We start from the raw sequence: 16,919 nt of genomic DNA, 5'->3' as shown, positions 1-16,919 counted from the left end.
GGCCGGACAGGTTTGGTGACACAGGTGGAGCACTGGGGTGACAAACAGTGCCTGGGGGTGACATTGGCCAAGGGGGGCAGACAGTGACATGGAGACAGTGTCCCAGGGTGACAGTGCAGTGCCCGGGGGGGACAGACAGTGACATGGGGACAGTGCAGTGCCCGAGGGGGACAGACAGTGACCGGGGGATCAGACAGTGCCCAAGGGACAGTGCCCAGAGGTGACGGGCAGTGCCCGGGTGTGGCGGCGGTGTCCGGCAGGGACAGACAGTGCCCAGACATGTCACCCGCCCCCAGGTGCCACCAGCCCGGCCCGCCGCGGCCGCCCCCCCGCGCAGCTTTCGGCGGGCGCCGTGTCCGGCAGCCTCGGAGCCGCGCGGGCTGTGGTTGGCGCGCCCGCCCGCCCCCGGCCGGCGGCGGCGCAGGCGCGGTGCGCGCATTCCATGATGGCGGCGCGGGCAGACGGCGGGCGCTGAAGCGGCGGAGCCCGCGGGGCACACGGTCAGTGCCGGGGGGAGCGCACGGGCACCGCCGCCGCCCGCTCCCCGCGGCTCCTTCCCCGGGCTCCGCTGCTCCCCGGGGCGGTGCAGAGCGGCGGTGCCCAGCCGGGGCGCGGTGGGCAGTGCCGGGAGCGGAGCCCCGCGGAGCGGAGGGCGGGAGGCGGTGCGGAGCCGGGCGGGGGCGGCCGGAGGGACAGGCGGGACCCCGGGGACGGGAAGGGTGTTCTGAGGCGGGGGACAGCCCGGCCTGTGGGACACGTTCGGGGTGGACGTGGCGCAAGGGGCAGGTGGGGGCAGAATCCAGGGAGATCCGATGTTCCGGGACGTGGGGTGGGATGGGGTGAGCGGGATAGGATGGGGTGTCTAGGATGGGATGGAATGGAATGGGGTGGGATGGGATGGGGTGCCCGGTGTGGGTTGGAGTGCCCGGGGTGCGGGGCAGGCAGGGTTCAGGGTGTCCGGGACAGACGGCCGGGGTCTGTCCGGGTGCGCTGCCCTGCGGAGCGCGGGCATCCCCCCAGGAGACCCGGCGGGTTCGGGGACAGCGGTTCTGGGGAGCCGCTCCTAAAGGGACTCCCAGTGCTCGGGGGCCGGAGCGTGCCGGGCCGAGCGGGGGCTGAGCCCGCCCGGATGGGGTTAATGCCAGCCCGCGCCGCGGGTCGCGCTTCCCCCTGCCCGCTCCCGCTCCGCTCCCCAGCGCTCGGAATCTCCATCTCCTTCTTTCCCTTTCCTCTCCTTGTCCTCCTGCTCCGCGGGGCAGGAGGGGCTGCGATGTGCAGTCGTCCCCCCCAGGTCCCCCCTGGCCGCCCCCCCGTGCTCCCTCCCCGGCAGCCGCTGCCTGCGAATGCCACGTAGCCTTGTAGTTGTTCCCCTTGGCTGCTCCGCAGCTCCGGTCCCAGACACCTCCCCCGCGTCCTCCTGGGCTCGGGGCAGGGGGAGGTCACTCCTGTCAGCCCCTGCCTGCCTGCTCACCATCTTTTGCCCTCCCCCTTCCCGCTGTGTCCCCCTCTCCGCCTTGGGGCAGCGGCAGTGGGGACCCCACTGGGGTCACTCTCCTGTTTGTGTGTCTCACAAAGGGCTGGGGACTTCAGCAGCGGGGACTCCCCTTTGGGGACAGTCCCCAGGGATTCTCTGCCCCCAGACTCAGCAGCCCCTCTGCCACCTCAAATCTGAAGTGTTTTGTGTGATGATCTCCAAAAACAGGGCAATAATGCATTGCTGGCAGGTGTATTTGCTCCCTTCAGCGGCTCGCCCAGCTGGTTTCTGAGTTTCATTTCTGTTCAAAACTTGGTTGGAATGATGGAAATTTTCTGTAATTAATAATAGAGGTGTCAGTTTCTGTCCATTCTGCTGCTACTTCGTCTTCTCTCTGTCCCGTGCTAGTTAATTTTTTTCACTTTGGCAGCCCTTCCTTGCTGTCCCTGCTGCCTGATTGGGAATATTGACACACAGATAAGTTCCCCAAGAGCTCGCTGCACGTATGTGATTCCTGATGTTTTCCTAATGTATTTATCTTTACAGCACTGCCTTCAATAGGGAAATACTGTCTCAGTCACAGATGGAAAGACTGAGGCACCGAAATATTTATGGCCCAAGGTCGCACAGGAAGTATGTGGTGAGGCAGGGAATTGAATCTAGATTTCCTGAGCTTCAGATTAGCATTTGAACCAGGGAAGCATCCTCTCTGTATTTTAAGCCAATAAATTGACCTTGGAGTTAAGATGCAGTGTAGAAGAAAGTACTTTGTGTTTGGTTCAGTATCTGTGTAAGTAAGCACAGCCTGAGTTGCTTCCCACACTCGCATTCCTTCCCTTGGTTTATGTAATTTGTGAAAGAGGATAAGGTGGTAAAATAGGAAAGATGTTGACTTTCTCAGGGCTCAGTGTGTGATCATGGGTGTTGAAAAGCAGCCAGCTATTACACTCTCCTCTCTCTTTGGGCTTTTTACCTTCCTGTTTCCAAATCTTGGAAAGTCTTGGAGCGCTGTTGTTGTCTGGGAATCTTTTGTTCTCAGCTGGGATCAAATAAATCTTGTTTTCTAGAGAGCTGAACTGATTCACTGGATCCTAGATCTCTGTTTGGGATCCTTCATGGGGCTGTGGATAAACAGGGCTGGGACTGATGGCTCACACAGCTCCTGGAGCAAGCTCTTACAAGTTATTCACTCAGCTGTAGCTCAGGATTGTTGCAGCAAGTTTTTGAAAAACTTGGCTTCAGCTGGAATGAAGCAGCACTTTGACAATGCAGTGGAATAATTTCAGCTCCTTGTGCACAAATACCACCTTGCCCTGCTCTTCTCTTGGGACAGCTGATTTTTGGTGGTGATTTGGTTGTTCATTTTCTTCAGTGGTTTTGAGGAATTGGATGTTAGAATGGTTTAAAACAATAACTCCTGGTGGATTCACCTTGAGAGAGAATAAAGATAACTTTGTCTACACAAATCCATTTCCTGCCACAAGCCTTGATCACAAACTGCATCTCTCTTTGATGTTGCACTGACACCAAATCTGGATATAAATGTTCTGTATAACTCTTTTCCTGACCTTTTGGCTGTCGTTTTTGGAGGTTGGCATTGGCATCCTGTTAACTGTGGGGCTTGTCCCACCCCTGCCAACAATTGTCATCTTTTATGGTTATTTTTAGGAAAGGTTTGGTGAGTCCTCAAAAAAAACAAATATTTCATATGGAGTGTGCAGACAGGAAAAATTCCAGTATTCTGCTCCCGTTCTGCCTGGCCTTGGGTGAATTTCATGCAAATTAAAATTTATCTTTTAAGCTTGAAAGAGCAGCATTTTTATTTGGTGACTTGCTATTTCCACAATTGGGAAACTTGTCAGATTTAGAAGGAAATACATGACTGGGAAGACATTCTTATAATATTGTTCATCAAAGTCAGGAGCTGCTATGAAATATTGTAAGAATTCTTTCCCTGGTTCCATATTTTCTTAATTTCCTGTCATGATTTCATTGAATCGGAGAAGAATTTTAAAATTATCTCTGAAAGCAGATGAGAAAACTTCAATATTAGTAATCCTGCAACAGGCAAGAGGCTTGAGGGAAAAAGATTACATTTCTCACTTCTAATTTTGGTCTGTCTGAAAGCATCAGGTCTGAACTCTCAGTATTTAAACCTGGGGTTGCTCAAGGCTGGGGGATGTGGAAGCAGGAGCCTGTGCATTTTTTCACCTGTTTTTAGCACATTGTCATGAAGCTTCCCAAGGTCAAGATGGTTGGTTTTCAGCTGTTATCTTTGCTGCAAGCCAGACCTTCACTGAAAAGTTTTGGATTCCTGAGTGAGGAGCACACACTGAACTCTTTATTGCATTCTTGAAGAGCTTATTGTAAAAGCAGCGATAATTTATTCTTTCAGTGGTGCTAACACAATCCTGTCTGTGTATTGACCAGCACAGACAGACCACTGGCTCCCAGCCCTTGGGCCCTTTCAATCCTAATGTAAATCTCCCCTTGTTCCCAGGATCTTGATTGATGTGGAAAATGCCTCCCTTTGCCCAAGATTCACTCTGGGGCCTGATGCTTTATATTCAATATTTTTCCAGTGTCTCATTTAAAGTAGCTCGGGAGGAACATTTGTTAGGTTGTGACTTCAGAAGCATCTTCAGGTGATGTCATCAGTGTGACCTGAAGACAGTGTCACCTTTCTGGTGACAATGGCAATGGATTGCTGTGTGGGAGCTCCTCCAGGCAGCCTGAGGAGCCACCAGGACTCAGATTTTTTTGGAGCATTCCTGTAAAACTGCAGAACACTCTGCACCTGCCTGGGCCTTATCTTTAGAGATTCAGCAGGAATTTCTCCATGGAAAGAGTGGTCAGGCATGGCAGGGGATGTCCAGGGAGGTTTGGAGTTCCCATCCCTGGAGGTGCCCAGGGAAGGACAGGAGGTGGCTCTCAGAGCTCTGGGCTGTGAAGAACAATATTGGGGATTGACTGATCCCTGCAAAACATTCCTGTGTTTGGAGAGCCAAAAGAGGGCTCAGTGTGCAAATATTTTAGGAAGTGTTTTCGTGCTGGATGCAGCTTGAAAAAGGTGATTTTTACATTATTAAATACAACATCTAAAGTAGTTTAATGACTCTTGGAGCTGTTCATTTCCTTCTGCTGGAGCATCTTTAGTGGAGCAGTTTCTAGAATAAAGCTGTGCTGCCCCATAACAGCAAACTGGGATTGTATTTCCAGCTTCATGTACAATTTATGTCTTTTTATTCCCCTTATCAGAGGGGAAATGTGTGCATGCCAATTTGAATTTGGGTATGTTTGGAACCTGATTTTTCTGGTTTTATTGCCATGCAGAGCAGTAGAACAGGTATATAGTAGGTAACTAAATAAATCAGTTACATCCAAAGAACTCCCCAGTGGAGTCACCACTGCTTGCCCCTCCTGGCTCCTGCTCTTTCCATGGATCTCTGGTGTTCCCTGCAGCTTGTTTTTCTTTGGATTTCATGTTTGCCAGGGCACTAACATGAAAATGTGGGTTTTTTGCCTGCAGAAAGAAGCCTGAGGACAGCACACATTGCTCACTCTGCAGCAGGCACTGGAACTCTCACCAGGAGGAATTCCAAGTCAGGAGAGTGACAACGGTAATTACACAGAATTTAGGATTCTCCCAGGGTTTTATGAAGTGTTTATTTTCTGATTAAGTCTCTAAGTTACACTTTAAATTGAAATTAATGTATATGACAGACCTCTAAACTTAGGACTCTTTTTTTTTCTGGAAGAAAGTTCTGGACAACTTCTTATCAAATGGAAAAAATTAATTAGGGAAGGAGGAACTGATTGAGTTCTTGAGGTAAGAAGAGTTTCACGTTCCACAGGAACATTATTGATTTTGTAAGGTGGCAGCCTTATCTTTATTTTCACATTTCTTACTCTTTCTTCTCCCTTCACCCACTTAGCTGGAAGTTTTCTCTTGGAGAGAATTGCATAATTGGCTTTGGATAAAGAAAGTAAATTCTGTTTTTAGCCAAATGCATTTCCTGTGTAGAGAGCAGCTGGAGTGGGTGATAGCATTCTGGTAGTGCCTTGCTCAGATCCTTGGGTTTTAATTGGAGATCATGGAACTGAGTTCCTTCTCCTGGAACTGGTCAGGTCAGGGAACTGATCTGGAAAAGCAGAAGGGAATCTGTCAAAACCTTGAGGAGGAATGTTGGAAAGCAAAACATGATCAGCAGATGGATTTCATACAAGAGATAAAGAAAGAAGTGATAATCAAGCTGCATTCCCTGGATCTGTACAGGTGTTTTGGGAGGGAAAGCATTTAACCAGGTTAATTCCAGGTTTATAAATTCAGATGAGGTTTTTTCATCTGCTCTTTCATGCCCTTTATTAAACAACTTGAGCATTAATATCTCTTCCATGGGAATAATTCGCTTTCAGTTCTGCTGACTGAGGTATTAAAGTGCCCATTGGTGTCACTTGAGTTGGTCATTTCCAGTCAGGAGGGAAGGCAGTTTAGTGTTTGCATGGGAGGAGTTTTATGCTCCTGAAGGGCTTGCAAGATGTTCATGTTGGTTTTAAGCAGATCCTGCTTGAAAAAGCTTTAATCTGGTTACCCAGGTGTGTATTTTTGTCCATTTCAGCGTGAGGGGTGAGAATGATTTAGAGGAACTATTCAGATTTGGAAGATATGTGAACAGCCTTTTGGTGTATTGTAAATTGTCATTTTGCTTTTTAATACCTGGATTTCTTAAAATATAAACTTGATAAAAACTTACATAAACTATCGTCCTTAGGTTCTTCAAAACTGATAATTTCTACTTAGGCAGTTCCATAAAAATGTGATTCAATCCCCAAACTTCCAGCAGGTTCATTGATTTACAAATCAATATTCAAAGCTCAGGTACAGAAAGGAATGATTTCAGTGTCACTGCCAGCCATCAGCTGAGCTGTGGCAGTGATTCTGTGCTGGTCCTGGCCAGTCACCCAGGCTGAGGGAAGTGTTGCTGCTCCAGCCTTATGGGGATGATCTCACACTTGCATTTTTCCTTTGCATTTTCCATGAACTAAAAAAAATGCACATGGTCTGATGCCACGAGACTGCTCAGCTGTGGTAATTGCAGTCATTTATTGGTGTGTTTTAGCCCTGGGTTTAAGCATAACCTGTTCTAACCAGCCTAATTTGACCCAGTGCTCAGCTAAAGTGTTACAGCCCCAACCTCTGGTGTTGTGCAAGGAAAAGTCTGCAGCTGCTGTATCAAAATAATTCCTCCTTGCTCAGAGTTTGCTTAATCTGCTCCAGTTTGAAGAAATCCTTTGCTTTTGCTGGGCTTTTCTGCTTGGTTTTGAAGTCCTGGTTTAAGAGGGTTGTTAAATGAGAGAGGCCTGTTTGTGCTGCATCCAGCACTGGTGATTTGCAGACCAGAGCTGGTGGAAAATCAGCCTTTGCTTCCTTGGAGCCTGCAGAAACCTGGGAGCAAACTCCTGTTTGTTCCCCCTGTGAAATGCTGATTTTCCTCCTGTTTTGTTGGATTAGGCAGCAGCTGACTGCTCTGAGCTGTCTCATGGTAGGGAGCCTCTCCTGGAAATGGCCTGGCTGCTCTTGGTTTTCATAGTCTGCACAATTGCCCTCCCTGAGCTGAGTTTAAAGTAAATAAATCAGCGGAGATGTGGAATTCAAGCATTTGGGAAGGAGCTTTTGGATCACCTCTGTCTCCTACCAGCAGTGTGTGTCTGCCATCCCATAATGCTCCCACATTCGTGGAGGTATCACCCTTTTCTGTTTTGGTGCTTTCCTGGCTCAACCCCAGGAGGTTTCATCCAGGTTTGGACACACATGGCACAGGACAAAGCAGAGCAGCCACACTCAGGGTGCTCTTTAAATTCCCCAATTTCCTGGTCCTCACTGGAAGATTCTAAAAAAAGCTTTTAAAATACTTTAATATTTATTCCTTGCCATGAGCTGGGTGTTCCTGGCTGGAGGGAGGGACTGGGATGAACAAGGTGCTGTGGAATGATGTGTTCCTGTTGGAGGGAACGTGTCTGCACACACAGCAGCCATTCCTCTGGGTTGCTTCCAAACTTTTCCAGAGCTTTTCCCCTGGAATCTGGTAAATGGGCAGAACTTTTTTATTTTCAAGGAAAAAAAATAATCATCAAATGCCTTCAGTTTTACCTTCCACTTCAAGACAAATGTGTCCCAATGGAGAGCAGCTGTGCTCAGTTATGCAGCTCCTTCTCCTGGGTTTCAGAGCCATGGGAGAGGGTGCAGCTCCCTGTAGGAACTTGCAGTTCCCAGCTGGCAAACCTTGGCACACTTGGAAACTCTTTGTTTCATCTGCCCAGCTCTGTGGTACTTCCAGGTGGGAATTCCAGCTGCCTTTTTGCTGACCAGTTCAGGTCCAAGAGAGAATTCCAGGCACACACAAGGGCTTGTTCTCTGTCTTGTGCCTCTGGGCAGAAGTTTTTTTGGATTTCTTTTCCATGGACTGTGGTGTCTGTTGCTTCCATAGCTTCCAAGTGATTTAGAGAACCATTTGGATATAGAATTTCCATAGTGTGTAAATAAACTGGTTTGCTTCAAGGCTTAAAAAAAACAGAATAATGTTTTAAATTCATAGTTTTACACGTGGAAAATCATATTTAAAACAAGCCCATTATAAAATTGCATTTAATAAAGGCTTTTTCTAAGCTTGAATTTTTTTGCTTTGTATAGCATTAAGATGTTAAAATGAGCACCTTGGCTTATTCTAGAAAGTGTCACCTTCCTAACAGGTGGAAAGAAAGATATTTTATGTTTAATTCTTTTTATTTTCTCTCTCTCTCTTTTTTTTTTTGTAACAACATTTTTGCAGTTAGAAAATTCCTAATCCCTTTATTTTTTAAGCTGAAATAAGAATGAAGCACCTTAATGGCTCAGTCCTTTGAGGTGCTCAATTTTCTGAACATTTGTAGAAGCAGGATTGGGATTAGGACAGGAATGGGACCTTTCAGGAACTCCTGGATTTTGGTTTATGGGACTGGTCACTTAGGAAGCAGCACACAAGTGCTTAGGATTCAACTCTGCTTCTCTGGCAATAACAGAAAAGCCATAAAAGAACTAAAACAGCAAAGGAAAATATTTATCTAAAAGTCATGTCATGTTTGCATTCTAGAAACTGTTATTGCCAATTTTACAGGCCTCCTAAATGAATAATTCTGAAGGCAAGCATGGCCTTAACGTGAGCATAATATTAAAAAACAGCTCAAATCAAATTAATGCACTCAGGGCACTGGCAGAGCTTTTCTGCCCAGCTCTTCCCAGTGGAGTTTCTTTTGGGAAGAGCAGCAGGGAGCCTGGAAAAGCGTGGGTGTAAGCCTGGAGGGTGGGCACAGGAATCCTGAGGGATGGAGTTTCAGGCTGGAAAACAATCCTGGAGGGCAGGGGACAATTGTGTGATGGCTTTCCTGGCACGCTCCCCCAGCAACCTGATCCAGAGCCAGGGTGAGCCGGGGTGAAAATCGATCACATCCCTGGGGCAGAGCTCCCGTGGCCTGGGTGGGTTGGAGCTGCTGGTTCTGGGTGATTTTAGGGGTTTTGGTGTCTGGGAAATGAGGGATTCCATCCCAATCTTAGCCCTCCTCCAGGGAGAATTTTAGGAGAGTTGAGGTCTCTGGCCTGAGAGATGAGCGTTAATAGTAAATTAAAAATCCCCCTGTAATCCAAGCAAACGCTTGGAGCAGAGTGTGGGAGCCTTGTCCTGGTGTCTGGAGCTGAGCTGGAATTTTGGTGAGGTCAAATATGGGGTCTCTGACTCCATATTAAAGTATTTTCCTATTATATTAAAAATCTCTCTCCAGAAAGATCTCACACTGACTTTAAATGGGAGGAACACTGCACACAGGCATGGATCAGCTTTATTCCGCTGTCCAGAGGAGAAACCAAACAGATTTCATATAAACAGTGAAACACAAGTTTATAACCCCAGACAGAAGCTGTCCCAAAGGCTGGATTTTCATTACAGTAAGTGCTGGATTTAAGATGAGAAAGTTCCTATTCCAAGAAGCTTTCCTGGGGTCACAGACCTCACCTGGGTCAAAGCCACCCCTGGATCAGGCTCTGAATAGTCAAAATACTTGAGCCCATTTCTTGGGTAAGTCATGAAGGACATTTTCAGGTGAGTTCTCAGTATTTAGAATATTCGAGCCCATTTCTTCGGTAAATCATGAGAAACATTTTCATGCAGGCTCTCAATATTCAGACTATTTGAGCCCATTTGTTGGGTAAATCATGAGGAACATTTTCAGGCTCAAGGCTGTGTTGCCCTCCTGGCTGGAAGCCAAACTTCCCACAAGATGCTGTGGCCTAATTCCCTTGGGGGCCGTTAGAAATGATTTCCAGGATTTTAATCAAAACATGGATTTAGTGGGGAACAGATGACTTATGGAGCAGGGGTGGTCCCTGCAGAGCTCAGGTTGTAACTGAGCTTCTGTTAAATCTCTCCTTGCCTTAATCTTGCTCAGAGTAACCCCAGTTCATCCAGCAGCTCTCACGTGTGGTCCTGGGGCACAAACTATTTTAGGAGTGGGATGGTACCTTCAACACCTTGTTAATTCTGTTTATTGGAAAAATTTGGGTGGGAGAGGGCAGCTTGGGTCTTATTTCCCCATTTTTTTCTGCTTTAGAAGCGCATGGGGCATATCTGGGTTTTTAAGGAATCGTAATTAAGGTTGGATCTTTTTGACAAGGTTATTCCTTAGCCTGAGGTTGGGGATGGCTTTGGGATGGCTCTGTGGTTGTTCTTTTTAACAGCCTTTGGAGAGGAGTGATGGAAAATTGAACTGACAGAGTGGAGTGTAAAATACTCAGAGCTTCAGTTTGCAGATGTGGATTTTAAGGCATGGCAGTAACAAATAATACTCTTTATCAGAGAACATGGGGTTTTCCCCCTGCTCAGAGAAAATATAGTTGCTATACTTTTATGTATTATATAATATTTATAATACTAATTAGTGATTCTGTCAGTATAAAAAGGTGTAAGTAATGCTTTAACTCTTTTTACAATACTGCTTTTAGTAAAGAGTAATATTAGTGTAGTTTACTTCCTGCAATAAGTGAAAATTTAGGATCAGGCTGGCAGGTTGCAGGTTGCATAAGGCACTGAACCTGCAAATCAGGAAGTCTCTGCTGAATTTCAGGCTCTCCTTCCTGGACACATTGTTCTTTCTAACTCAGGTGTGCTGTATTAAAAAAAAAAAAATAAAGTCTCTATTTAAGTAATAAGTTCCTTGGAATAGGAACTTTCTCATCTTAAATCCAGCACTTACTGTAATGAAAATCCAGCCTTTGGGACAGCTTCTGTCTGGGGTTATAAACTTGTGTTTCACTGTTTATATGAAATCTGTTTGGTTTCTCCTCTGGACAGCGGAATAAAGCTGATCCATGCCTGTGTGCAGTGTTCCTCCCATTTAAAGTCAGTGTGAGATCTTTCTGGAGAGAGATTTTTAACATAATAGGAAAATACTTTAATGTGAGACAACAAGAACTGTGAAACTCACTAAATCTGTAATACTGCTACACATTTGCACACTAGATGATCTCACAATAGATAACATGACTAAAGGATACAATTCCAGTGATTTTTTTTTCAGTTTATTACATTTTTCTTATTTCTTTTATATTACCATTAAGAAATGCACGTTTTTGTTCTTCTATGTCCTGCAGTAAATACTGGCAAATTCATTGTCAGTGCCTAAAGAGAAACATGTCTGTAAATTGTAGATTGTAAATTAGTGGTGACTGCTCCAAAAACTCTTGATAAAACAGGAGTGATGTGTTTGTCCAGGAAGATTCTTCTGGCCAGAACCTTTCTTCCAGATATTGCTGTGACAGTTTTGAAGTTGCTTCTCCTGTGTCATTGAAGTGGAAGTGACAGAGCTGATGGTGCCTCCTCCTGAGCTGCACGTTGGAAATGGCTGAAGGAGGCTCAGGAATGCTGGGAGTTCTTCCCAGGGGTTTACAAATCATTTATGGAGGCATTATGGTTGGAAAAGACATCTATGGTCCCCAACTCCAACCACTGGTCTGTAACTGCCCCCATGCCTTGGAATTCCTCTTTATTCCACTTGGGATCCAAGCCATGGGAGACATTTGGGTTGGAGACAAGGGCATGGGGTGGATCAGTGATCTTTAAGGTCTCTCCCAACCTGGTCATTCTGGGAATTCTGTGATTTTTAACATTTCCAACTGTCTGCTGTGAATCCCTGATGTTTTCCAGACTTGGAGTGGGATGATCCCATATCAGCCAGCTCTCAGGAGCAGCAGGGAGCTGCAGAGCCTTTTCCATGGAATCGGAGCTGGAATCAATGAGCACTGAGTGCTCCTTGGGAGCTGGCTGGGCTCCAGGGGCTGTGCTGGCTGGAACTGGGGGGAGGCTGATGCTGGAGCCTTGCAGAGCTCAGCTGGAATTTGGGCTGGAGCAAAGGAGGCTGATGCTGGAGCCTTGCAGAGCTCAGCTGGAATTTGGGTTGGATCCAAGGAGGCTGATGCTGGAGCCTTGCAGAGCTCAGCTGGAATTTGGGCTGGACCCAAGGGAGGCTGATGCTGGAGCCTTGCAGGGCTCAGCTGGAATTTGGGCTGGAGCAAAGGAGGCTGATGCTGGAGCCTTGCAGAGCTCAGCTGGAATTTGGGCTGGAGCAAAGGAGGCTGATGCTGGAGCCTTGCAGAGCTCAGCTGGAATTTGGGTTGGATCCAAGGGAGGCTGATGCTGGAGCCTTGCAGAGCTCAGCTGGAATTTGGGCTGGACCCAAGGGAGGCTGATGCTGGAGCCTTGCAGAGCTCAGCTGGAATTTGGGCTGGACCCAAGGGAGGCTGATGCTGGAGCCTTGCAGGGCTCAGCTGGAATTTGGGCTGGACCCAAGGGAGGCTGATGCTGGAGCCTTGCAGAGCTCAGCTGGAATTTTTGCTGCAGCAGGAAGTGAGGTCAGGCCCAGCTCTGTGGACAGGAATTGTTTGCTGAAAGGGCAGTCCTGGAGATTTTCTGTTTTTCTTAGAAGATTTTGTAGGAGTGTCCCTGGAAAATGTTGCCTTCTTTTGAATATGGGAACAGGACCATGTTACATGAGATTGTTGAATTAGTCCAGAACACGTCTCAGGGCCCATTTTTACAATATGGATTTGGTTTATTTATTTTAAAATATGTTAAATATGTTCTATTGTGAAAAGTTACTGTATTTCAGTTTTTTAGATAATCCTTGAAAACAAAATAATAACTGAATAATCTCTGAAAACAAAAGCTATTTAATTTGACTAACTCATGCTATTTAACTTAGAAATGTGTTACCCACTATCACTTCTTCCAGCTTCAGGTTTGTTGCTGAGATGATTAATGCAATTTTTTTTTTTTTTTTTTTTTTGTGGCTCTCTGGGCTGAATTCATCCCTCAGCTCAACCCAGGTTTGGGAGTGACCTTTAGCTGATGTGTAATAGAAACCACTGCAAAAAAAGTGAATCAGGCCAGAAGTGCCCTTGCAAAATGTAACCTTTCTAAAATGTAATCTGTTGAATTCCATACTGAGGCAAAAGTCTTCAGGACAGGGTGACAAAGCTTGTAGGCCTGGAACCACTGACAGACTCTACAAGTTCTGCTATTGATTCATGTTTAATGAGTCACTAAACTTCAGTTTATTCCTATAAATTACAAAATTTGCCTGGTCTTTAATGCTTCCAGATGGGATTTTTCTTGCTTATTTTTAGTCTAGAATGTAAGATTTAGTGTATTAGCTCATCTTTAATGTCAGTGCAGCCTGTGAATTCCCAGGACTGCGCTTTTTTCCTTTTCCCTTTTTTTTTTTTCCTGACCACTTGAATAGTTCCTGGGGATGATAAATCCCTCACTGCCAAGAGCTGACCACAGCAAAAGCAGTTTGAGCTGCTCTTCCTGAGATTCGCTGGAATAAAGTGGCTTTAGGGAGCCAGCAGCTCTTTGATGCAGATCTCCTTGTGGGTGGGTCCATGGACAACCCCCCCCAGCTGCATTTGCCTCTCCAACCTGACTTGGTTTGGGGTAAATCCAAGGGTTTAGAGGAGGCCTGGAACCACTGACAGACTTTTAGGGATGTTGTGAAACTTAGGAACTCGGAAGAGTTGGTGGAGGAGAGGCTGGAGCTGCCCTGGCCCCAGAACCCCCTGATTCCAGGGCTCATTTCCAGCATGGCAGGAGGAACAGGGGAATTCTGCCCTGCTCAGGTGAGACCCCACCTGCAGAGCTGCCTCCAGCACAGGAAGGAGCTGGAGCTGCTGCAGAGAGTCCAGAGGAGCCCACAGAGCTGCTCCAAGGGCTGGAGTCCCTCTGGAGCCAGGCTGGGAGAGCTGGGGGTGCTCACCTGGAGAGGAGAAGGCTCCAAGGTGACCCCAGAGCCTCTTCCAGTGCCTAAAAGGGATCCAGGAGAGCTGGAGAGGGACCTGGGACAAGGGATGGAGAGACAGGACACAGGGAATGGCTTCCCACTGCCAGAGGGCAGGGATGGATGGGATACTGGGAATTGGGAATTCCTGGCTGTGAGGGTGGGCAGGCCCTGGCACAGGGTGCTCAGAGAAGCTGTGGCTGCCCCTGGATCCCTGGAAGTGTCCAAGGCCAGGCTGGACGGGGCTTGGAGCAGCCTGGGGATAGGGGAAGGTGTCCCTGCCACTGTCCACTGACACCTTCCCCTGTCCCAGAGTGCTCCAAGTCCTGTCCAGCCTGGCCTTGGACACAGCCAGGGATCCAGGGGTGGCACTGGATGGGCTTTAAGGTCCCTTTTAACCCAAACCATGCTGGATTCTGTGATGCCTGAGTGTGAGGCTGTGGATGGAGGTAGCTCTGGGATCCTGCAGTCTCCTCTCTGCCCCTGTGCTGGTTGTCCTCCACCTTTCCCTGGGGAGCAGCCTTGCCCTGCAGGGAGAGCAGGACTGGATTCCCTGCTCCAGGCCAGCCGTGGGAGGGTGTTGGGAAATGGCTTTTCAAGATAGAGCTCTGTCTTTGTTTTGTTTTGCAGGAAATTGTGCTGAGTATGTAATAACTTTTCAGGAATTCTCTTTTTATTTACCCAAATACCACCTACTTCCTTGAGTGGGATGGAGGCTTTGGGGAGGTGAATCCATGGATTTATTTCCCTGGAAAAGTTTTACCTGTTGAAGTGGGGAGGGGTTGAGTCCCACATTCATTGACTGTGTTCCCTTGGAGGGCAGGGTGGTTTTGTTGCTCTTATCAGTGTTTTCAGGGAATGAAGCAGTGCTCAAAACCCAAAATAACTTGGTTTTTTCCAGTTTGTCAGGATGTTCCTCTTTGTCCTCAGAATTCTGCTACTTGCAGCCACCCCAGCCCAGCTGCACAGGGAAATATCAATGTTCTGAGCCAGGTGAAACTGCCCCAAAACCTCTTCAGATGGGCTTGTTCCTGTCAATACTTCTGTTTTCTCTGACCATATGACCATTGCTACTAAGACACAAAATTGGCTGGTTTTGGAGTTTATCATTAAGAGTTTAAAACCAATTATTTCCTGATACTCCAAATATTAAATTCTTCCTCAGAGAAATGAAATTACAGCACTAAGCAAGCAGAAAGTGTTTGGAGGTGTCTATGTAAATTAAATCCTCCCTGTGTCATTAGGCAGGAGATGAAGGGTTCTAAAAACCACAGGGATGTTGGGGTTCTGCTCTGTAACTTGTCCTAAAGAGAGAATTAAATTCAGCCAAGGCAGGGGAAGAGCAGAGATGCTCTGAACCTTTATTTAAAGTTGCAGAGGATGAGCACAGAAACTCTGAACCTTTATTTAAAGTTGCAGGTGCCTTTGGGTCCTGTTTCAGAACATGTTTTTCTGCAGCTGTTAATTTAGGGGAGTTGAATTTGAATGCAGAAGGAGTTGCCCTTTGGTAAAGTGTTTTCCCCTTTATTTTAACTACTAATTTCTGTTTTCTTTGAGATTGAAGAAATTCATATGCATATATAAAATAAAGAATTTTCATTTTGCCTGTGTACAGTGAATTCCTGTTATGGCTCTTAAGGCTTAGATCCAACCTCAAAAAATGGGAGAGGTGTAGAGGAAGAAACCTTTGCCTGAATTTTACGGTTCCAGGCAGGGGTTTTTAAGTGGAATAGTTAAAATTTGCATCCTTGGCAGAGGCAATTCCAAACCTGACAAAAAGGAGTTTATTTTATTCAGGAAATAAATACCATGCTCAGGCAATTCGGTGTATTTATTAAGTGTATTTAGACCAAAGCTGATGCAAATTTGATCCTTGAGGTCCTGTCCAGCCCTTGCACCTTGCAGTGATGTTTGGCTTCCTAAAGCTGTTACTGGAGCAGCCCTGGAGAAGAATTTCCTTGTGAAAGGAGCTGGGTTCTGGGAAGTCTTGAGGAGTTTGTTGTGCTGCATTTTGTGGCTGTGTGATTGCATCTCTGATTTGGAGATGCTTTTGCAAAGGAGGAATGGGGGTTTTATCAGTGGATTCCACCAGCTCCTTTGCCTTGTCTTGATAACACAGGAAAAACCTTTGTAATCTCAACTTTCTTACAGATTTTTCTGTACAAAATCAGTTAAAGCCAGAAGAAATTATGTTAATTGTATTGTATGTCTCCTACTGTTGCTAATCTGCTAGAAATACAGTCCCACAGGTACAGAATTAACCAGTTTTTGTCTTTTTTCTTCTGCAAAAATTGCACTTTCCTTGCTGCTTGTGGAGAACTGAAGAAGGATTTGACACTTTGAAGCAGCTTGACTTGGTTCATGCACAGATTTAGGGAGGTGTTTTGTGGTTTGCTTTTTATTTTTAAGGAATTGGATCCTCATAACCACATTTTGCCTTCTGGTTTATGGGAGGTAATGGGAAAGGAGCAGGAAGTGTCAGCATTTCCTGTATCCTGTTATCTTGTGCTTTTTATGGATGCTGGATTAACTATATACTGAAAATTCCCTACCATTGGGAGCTTGCAGCTTGATTTGCTCTAATTACTATAATTAGTTTGTATCATGTGTATTTTAACTTACTCTAATTACAGATTATTCCCTGGAAGCTCACAACTCTGCAGCACTTTTCCATTCACATTTCCCCGTGGTTGTCAGTCAAAAATTTTGGGATAAAGCAGGATTTTGTGTTGTCTCAAGCTTTGCTTTCACCCTGGCAGATTTTGTATTGGAGAAATTGCATGGTTTAGGGGTTTTTTGATCATCACTAAAATGTAAATGTGGTGTGTGCATTATGTAGCCTAAAGCTTGGGGTCTGGAGTGGAAGCAGTTTAGGAATTTGAAGTGCAAATTTAGGAATAAATTGCTGTATAAGTGTAAATTCCTCTACTGTGTAATTGCTGCACTGAGGTAGCAATTCCAGCACTCGTGGTTGAATATTCCTGATAATTAAAGGGGAAAATTTTGGGAAAAGGACATTTATTGCTTACATGAAAGAAGTTAAAAGTGATAACATTGGAGTGTTTGGGTGCACTTGGAATTGGTA

The 16,919-nt window shown here is 46.2% G+C and overlaps 1 protein-coding gene across 1 annotated transcript in view; it reads left to right on the top strand.

Moving 5' to 3' along the window:
• The first annotated feature begins 447 nt into the window (after positions 1-447).
• The window catches only part of LOC136562658 (fibronectin type-III domain-containing protein 3a-like), a 39,345-nt gene continuing 22,873 nt past the window's right edge, over positions 448-16,919 (top strand). Inside the window, exons 1-2 of the mRNA XM_066559608.1 lie at positions 448-500; positions 5,004-5,094. The gene's annotated coding sequence lies outside the window, so the exon portion shown is untranslated. The remainder of the gene's footprint in view (positions 501-5,003; positions 5,095-16,919) is intronic.

This window comes from Molothrus aeneus, chromosome 14 (genome assembly GCF_037042795.1).
Source record: "Molothrus aeneus isolate 106 chromosome 14, BPBGC_Maene_1.0, whole genome shotgun sequence".
Lineage (NCBI taxonomy): Eukaryota > Metazoa > Chordata > Aves > Passeriformes > Icteridae > Molothrus > Molothrus aeneus.
This window is presented reverse-complemented; position numbering and strand designations above follow the sequence as displayed.